Here is an 8,107-nt window from a genome sequence, read left to right as displayed (position 1 = left end):
TGTGCAGGGGGTACAGTAGTGGAAGAGATGAGAAGAGGGTTTAGCGGTGGGGCAGAAGAGCAAGGGGGTTACAGTGATGGTGGCAAATGAGAAGGGGGTTACAGTGGTAGGACAGAGAAGCAGGGGGGGGTTCAGTGATGGGCCACATATGAAGGGGGTTATGCTGGTGTGGCAGAAGAGCAGGGGGTACAGAGGTGGGGCAGTTGTGCAGGGGGGTACAGTGGCAGGGCAGAGGACAAAGGAGGTACATCGGTGGGACAGATGAGTAGGGTGTTACAGTGGTGGGGCAGAAGAGCAGGGGGTACAGAGGTGGACCAGAAGAGCAGGGGTGTACAGAGGCGAGACAGATGTGCAGGAGGTAAAGTGGTGGGGCAGATGAGAAAGGGGGTTACAGTGGTGGGTGCAATGAGAAGAGGGTTCATCGGTGGAACAGAAGAACGGGGGTACAGCAGTAGGGCAGATGTTCAGGGGGGTACAGTGGTTGGGCAGGAGTGCAGGAGGTACAAAGTTGGGAGAGATGAGATGGGGGTTCAGCGGTGAGAAAGAAGAGTACAGTGCAGTGATGGGGCAAGATGATCAGGGGGTTCAGTGTTGGGGCAGAAGTGAAAGGGAGGTGCATTAGTGGGACAGATGAGCAAGGCTTTTTTTCCGCCGAAACTTGGCGGAACTGTGTTCCGGCACCTCTCCCACGAAGCAGGACTTTTTTTTTTTAACAGTTGGCTTATGCTGCTGCCAGCTTAAGGCTGCAGCCGGAACTATAGGAGCTGACACAGCTCCTATAGTTTCGGCTGCAGCTTTAAGAGAGGGGAGGGCGGAGTGATATCAGCTGCACTCCGCCTCTCCCTGTAGCAGAGCGGATGTTCCTTTTGTGAGGAAGAGTTGCCGTGTGGTGTGGTGTCCTGTCCTGTCCTGAGACTCCTGTCTGCCAGACCAAGACTGCTTTTGGTAATTGGTTAACTGTCCTTGTTGTCTTGCTTTTTAGATATGTGTCTATTAATGCTGCTGCCAGGATATATACATGTGGGCTGTCTCTTGCTGGATATATACATGTGGGCTGTCTCTTGCTGTGTGTTTATATATGTGGGCTGTCTTTTGCTTTGTGTGTATATATGTGGGCTGTCTTTTGTTTTGTGTGTGTGTGTGTGTGTGTGTGTATATGTGGGCTGTCTCTTGCTGTGTGTATATATGTGGGCTGTCTCTTGCTGTGTGTATATATGTGGGCTGTCTCTTGCTGTGTGTATATATGTGGGCTGTCTCTTGCTGTGTGTGTATATATATGGGCTGTCTCTTGCTGTGTGTGTATATATGTGGGCTGTCTCTTGCTGTGTGTGTATATATGTGGTCTGTCTCTTGCTCTGTGTGTATATATGTGGGCTGTCTCTTGCTGTGTGTATATATGTGGGCTGTCTCTTGCTGTGTGTGTATATATGTGGGCTGTCTCTTGCTGTGTGTGTATATATGTGGTCTGTCTCTTGCTGTGTGTATATATGTGGGCTGTCTCTTGCTGTGTGTGTATATATGTGGGCTGTCTCTTGCTGTGTGTGTATATATGTGGGTTGTCTCTTGCTGTGTGTATATATGTGGGCTGTCTCTTGCTGTGTGTATATATGTGGGCTGTCTCTTGCTGTGTGTGTATATATGTGGGCTGTCTCTTGCTGTGTGTATATATGTGGGCTGTCTCTTGCTGTGTGTATATATGTGGGCTGTCTCTTGCTGTGTGTGTATATATGTGGGCTGTCTCTTGCTGTGTGTATATATGTGGGCTGTCTCTTGCTGTGTGTATATATGTGGGCTGTCTCTTGCTGTGTGTGTATATATGTGGCCTGTTTCTTGCTGTGTGTATATATGTGGGCTGTCTCTTGCTGTGTGTATATATGTGGGCTGTCTCTTGCTGTGTGTATATATGTGGGCTGTCTCTTGCTGTGTGTGTATATATGTGGGTTGTCTCTTGCTGTGTGTATATATGTGGGGTCTCATGCTGTGTGTGTATATATGTGGGCTGCCTCTTGCTGTGTGTATATATGTGGGCTGCCTCTTGCTGTGTGTATATATGTGGGCTGTCTCTTGCTGTGTGTGTATATATGTGGGCTGTCTCTTGCTGTGTGTATATATGTGGGCTGTCTCTTGCTGTGTGTGTATATATGTGGACTGTCTCTTGCTGTGTGTGTATATATGTGGGCTGTCTCTTGCTGTGTGTATATATATGTGGGCTGTCTCTTGCTGTGTGTGTATATATGTGGACTGTCTCTTGCTGTGTGTGTATATATGTGGGCTGTCTCTTGCTGTGTGTGTATATATGTGGGCTGTCTCTTGCTGTGTGTATATATATGTGGGCTGTCTCTTGCTGTGTGTGTATATATGTGGACTGTCTCTTGCTGTGTGTGTATATATGTGGGCTGTCTCTTGCTGTGTGTATATATATATGTGGTCTGTCTCTTGCTGTGTGTATATATGTGGGTTGTCTCTTGCTGTGTGTGTATATATATATGTGGGCTGCCTCTTGCTGGATATACATGTGGGCTGTCGCTTGCTGTGTGTGTATATATGTGGGCTGCCTCTTGCTGGATATACATGTGGGCTGTCTCTTGCTGTGTGTGTATATATATGTGGCCTGTCTCTTGCTGTGTATATATATGTGGCCTGTCTCTTGCTGTGTGTATATATGTGGCCTGTCTCTTGCTGTGTGTATATATGTGGCCTGTCTCTTGCTGTGTGTATATATGTGGGCTGCCTCTTGCTGTGCGTATATATGTGGGCTGTCTCTTGCTGTGTGTGTATATATGTGGCCTGTCTCTTGCTGTGTGTATATATGTGGCCTGTCTCTTGCTGTGTGTATATATGTGGGCTGTCTCTTGCTGTGTGTATATATATGGGCTGCCTCTTGCTGTGTGTATATATGTGGGCTGTCTCTTGCTGTGTGTGTATATATGTGGCCTGTCTCTTGCTGTGTGTATATATGTGGGCTGTCTCTTGCTGTGTGTGTATATATGTGGGCAGTCTCTTGATGTGTGTGTATATATGTGGGCTGTCTCCTGCTGTGTGTATATATGTGGGCTGTCTCTTGCTGAATATGGGGATATATGAAAGTGCCTCTGAGATTACTTTGGTTACTGGATATTTCTAATGTTTTGTACATTTTACTTCTTTGCTTTTTATTAACAAATTCCATACAAAAATCTGTTATATATCCCCCTAAATATATTTGGTTCCCTGTTGTCTAAAGGGGTCGGTGCTTGGTGTGTAGGAGTGGAGACAATGGGCGGTTCTAGGGGCGGTGATGGGTGTGACCTAGGGGATTGGGGTGAGTTCCTGCACCTTTTCTCTGAGAAAAAAAGCCCTGGTTACAGTGGTGGGGCAGAAGAGCAAGGGGATACAGAGGTGGTGCAGAAGAGGAGGGGGGTACAGAGGTGGGGAAGATGTTCAGGGGGTTACAGTGGCAGGGAAGAGGAGAAAGGAGGTACAATGGTGGGACAGATGAGCAGGGGGTTACAGTGGTGAGGCAGAAGAGCAGGGGGAAAAGAGGTGGGATAGAAGAGCAGGGGGAACAGTGGTGGGGCAGATGAGAAAGGGGGTTACAGTGGGGGGGCACATGAGCAGATGGGTTCAGTGTTAGGACAGGTGAGAAGGTGGTTCAGCAGTGAGACAGATGAGCATTGGGATACAGCGGTGGAGCAGATGTGCAGGGAGTGGTGGGGCAGATGAGAAAAGGGGTACATTGTTGGGGCAGATGAGCAGGGGGGTTACAATGGTGGGACAGAAGAGCAGGGTGGTACAGTGGTGGGACAGATGTGCAGGGGGTTACAGTGGTAGGACAAATGAGCAGGGGATACAGAGGTGAAGCAGATGTGCAGGGTACTTAGGACTCAAGCATACTGCATCTCAAAAAAGCTGCTTCTACAGTGAGGGGACAGATGAGCAATAGGGTACAGTGGGGGGACAGATTTTCAGGGGGTACAGTGATCTGAGGTGTGAAGGTGCAAGAATTAGGGCTGATCTGAGGACTTGAGATACAGGAATTGGGGCTGATCTAAGGCATGAGAGTGCAGGATGTTAATTAGTCACTATTACTCAAGTAGTTTACAGCATTTACTTTATAAAAAATCCTTTTCGTGATTGAGAGTGTGAAGTTAACAATTTTTTGTTATAAAATCGGCACGCTCAATTTCTTCAAAAACATTTCTGGGCACACTGAGCTCAAAAGGTTGCCTACCCCTGGTCTACCTTTTGGGGCGTTGAGCTGGTTTGGTTTGGGGTGCCATTGGTTAACTGTATTTGAAGTCCTTGTGCTGTTTGTCCCATCTTGGAGGAATAAAGGACTTTTATTGAATGGTATCAGCAGTGTTTTACTTCCTCTTTGGTCTTATGCTGTGACAAGCTGGGTTGGCACCTGTCTGTGATCCCTGTGAGTATTTACACTTGAGCAGTATACTGCCTTTGGGGTGCCATTGATAATCAATAATATCGCAAGTACGATGTGCGTTTTTTGCGTGTTCCATGAGTGCACATGAAAATGCACACTTTTGCTCGCATTTACAGAACGTGCAGATGTGAATGGAGCTTTGAACTTAACTAAATAGCAGTTCTCATCACTTTCTGCACATGCCTGTGCTCTCTAAAATCTGCATCTCTAAACTTTACTTCCTAAGGCCAATGAGTACCAACCCCTTTCAATCACCACTGACTTGCTGCTGGTTAGTAGGCATGAAGGCAAACTCAGCAAAAAATTATAATGCAGGGGAAGGGTCTGGGCCACCAACAACTTCAGGTTGGAAGGATGCATATCAAACAGTCTGAGGTTTTGGGGTACTGGGGCACTTGAGAATACATTAAAAGGCATGTGCAAGCACTGGAAGGTGCCTACTATTCATTGCATTGATGTTTACATTTTAAACGTTTTACCAATGTTAAAGTAAACATAAGGCAACCTGTCAGCCCTTCCTTCTCTGAGCTGGCCGCTCAGCTGTCGGCTAATTGCCAGCTCCCATCTCTCTCCACAGTTACCCAGCTGTTGTTGATCCTGCTCGTCAGTCCTGCCTACTTAAGCCCTCCAGTCCAGAGGAGCTCTGCCTTCGCCTTGGTCACATCACAAGAAACTATCTCCTGCGTTACTGTTTAAAGACTGGCTTTGCTGACATCCCTTTCAGGCTACAGATCCTGCTTGCTGTTCCACTACTTTGATTCCTGACTCCTGGCTTGGCTGACAATCCGTTCCGGTTACTAAACTTTGGCTATGTTTTGACTACATTTGTTCTTTTTACTTTTATTATTAAACAAGTGTGATTTAACTGTACTTCTGTCTCGGTCTGATTTCATGGTTTCTGACACAACCAAAGGGCTGCTTTAGGTAAGCAAGACTAGTGGTAGAAAATAAATTACAAAATCCTATTTTATTAGCATATTTCAGAATGCATAAAAATAGTTGTAGATTTATACAATGGAATCTCACACTCACAGATACACCATGGTGGTCAGTAACTCAACCAAGGGCATGTTACATCGAAAATTAAATTTTAGAGGTATAAAGTGACTATAAAACGACTTATTTCTTACTCGTATGCCTCATTACAGACAAATAATAATTTTATATTAAAATTAATTAACTAGAGATCAGTAAATACAGGTTACCTGATTAAGGTAGCCCTATTCAAAAGAATAGCTAATCAATTTACATTCATAAAGAGCTTTTTTATTCTCAATCATGGCTTAGTAAAAACCTCTGGCTATCCTTCTGTTCATGCTAGATGTATGTGACTTTAGCAAACAATGATCTAATGATGCTCACCACAACAAGAGCATGATGTTTAGCATTGTCCCAGGCATATACACAATAGACCGTTCAAACATTCATGACCTACAGGTGTGTACACGATTATTCATACATAGGAAGACAAAGAAAATGAACCAGTCTTCCCTTATACTCATAAAATGGACCAGAACACTCCTTTTTTTTCTCAGAAAGGTTACAGTGAAGTTTCTGACAAACCATACAAATATGAACTTTGCATGCATAGTGTGGTTGAATATTCAGCAGTATCTTGGTTTACATTGATATCACAAATCTAGAAACATTCTTGAGGAAAGGTTTTCCTAAGTATTTTCCTTTTTTTAGACCACTTTTCTTTATTTCTTTTTTTTTTTCAGTATATTTCTAGATATTTCCACTAATCATATCCTTTTCTCATTGTGTTTTTGTATGATATGTGCAAATATGCTCCAGTCCCTCTAATGGCTAACTCAATATTGTAGTGTTAAAGTAATAAAGTGTGGTTTCTGGGACACCGAACAAATTAGTATAAGCAAAGTCTCTGTGCTGCAGTGCTCTCTGTGCTCCCCATGGACTTCAGCTGAATGGGCAAACACTACCTTCCATCCACCAAGGGGAGCTGACAGGCAGAAGGAGCTCAGGAGACTTGATAATTGGAAGCACTGAATCAAGGCAGATACATTTCAGGGAAAGAAACTTTAATATGCCAATCTATGAACCATTTGACTACAATTCCCAATGCAAGCTGGGTATAAAGGGGAGAAAAAGTTGTATTTTCTCAGGATGAATACTGAGGAACTTTCTCTTTGTGGTAAGGAGTTTGAGCTATGCACATCACTTCTCATGTGTGCACTTCAACCTGCCACAAGCCTGCAGATGTGTAATGAGAGCTGGAGTCACTCCAGGCAGATCCAGGAGTGAGCTGACATCTGAACAGTGAGACGCCTGTTACTGTATTGCTCGATCTGATAAGAGGACACTGCTGCCATTAACCTGTTGCTGCTAGCAGAGACTGAGCACATAAGGACTAGCCATCTGACTAGCTGCATTATTTACTGCATGCACACCTTACTGGGACTGTATTTATGTGCACCACCGTAAAGACTGGGCCCCAACACTTTCTGGCTAAAGAACTAGGACTAAACACAGCTCACTCAGATGCACCACAAGAAGTCTATATACTCCCCTGCTACTAAACTTCTGAAAAACGCCTATAGTGTACATCGACACATAGGCTAACAGAGGGGAGTTTAGAGTCAAAGAAAAAAAGGCTTAAATGACTGTAGAAGCAGCTTTTTTGAGATGCAGTATGCTTGAGTCCTAAGTATTGCCTGGTGTTTAGGTTTTACTTCTATTATGTTTTTTAAAGCAGAACTTCAAACATTTTTTCATCTTTCCATCTATTAAATACCTGCCCTTGTTGTTTTTTTAACTTTGGATAGTAAAACATTTCTTTCTGCCAGTAAATACTTTATACAGCCTACTTCCTGTTATTGTCTGGAAAAAAGCCTAGGCTTATGACATCATGCACAGCTCTCTTACTTTCTTGAGAGTTTTCCAGAAAGGGAGGGGGGATGAGTGATAAGAGGGCCAATGAGAGCTGCAGAGCTGGAGGTGTGCCTCTGTGTGTCTGTGTAAATCCAGGAAGTGAACAGGCAGCATCTTCAGCTGCCCACAGTTAAAATGGTTGCAGACAGATTCCTGCAGCATATTTGGCAAGTACAGAATCGCAGTATATATAAAATAATATGCAAAGTGGTTGGGGGGAAGCTTCAAAATGGCAAAGATGTTTTTATTACAAATTATGTGAGCAGACTGTAGTTCCTCTTTAAGGATTTGTAATGTAAATACATGTTGAATGTATTTCAAATGCAAGCCATTTTTTTCTGAAACCACTTTAATATTAATTTAATTTATTTTTGAGTCTGGTGCTTGATTTCACTAACATGTATACTGTGTTAAGGTCTGCACAATACCACTGACCATAAAAAAGTCACTTACAAGGTAGTCCTAATAGACTAGGCAACAGAAACATGGAGTATGGCAAGAATAGTTAACAAGCTGCCCTTCTGCACCAGTATCTGTGTCAGACCTTGGTATTCGCCAAGGCACAGTGGATTGGAGTAGTTCCCAGCTTCCAGAGTGGCAGAGAACTATCGCAATTATAAAGTATACCTAAGTATGAAGCATGGAAAGCAAAGTTTATTAAACTGTATGTAAATCCTAATAATGCACCTCTCTTATATGGCTCTTGTTTTTTTTTTAAGCGTATCTAAAACCCCCCCAAAAATTTAATATATTGTAGCCTACCAATCCTTTGATGTGGTACCTACTGTACATTTG

This window comes from Aquarana catesbeiana, linkage group LG04 (genome assembly GCF_042186555.1).
Source record: "Aquarana catesbeiana isolate 2022-GZ linkage group LG04, ASM4218655v1, whole genome shotgun sequence".
NCBI classification, from domain to species: Eukaryota; Metazoa; Chordata; class Amphibia; order Anura; family Ranidae; genus Aquarana; species Aquarana catesbeiana.
The sequence above is the reverse complement of the archived record's forward strand: the minus strand, read 5'-3'. Positions refer to the sequence as shown.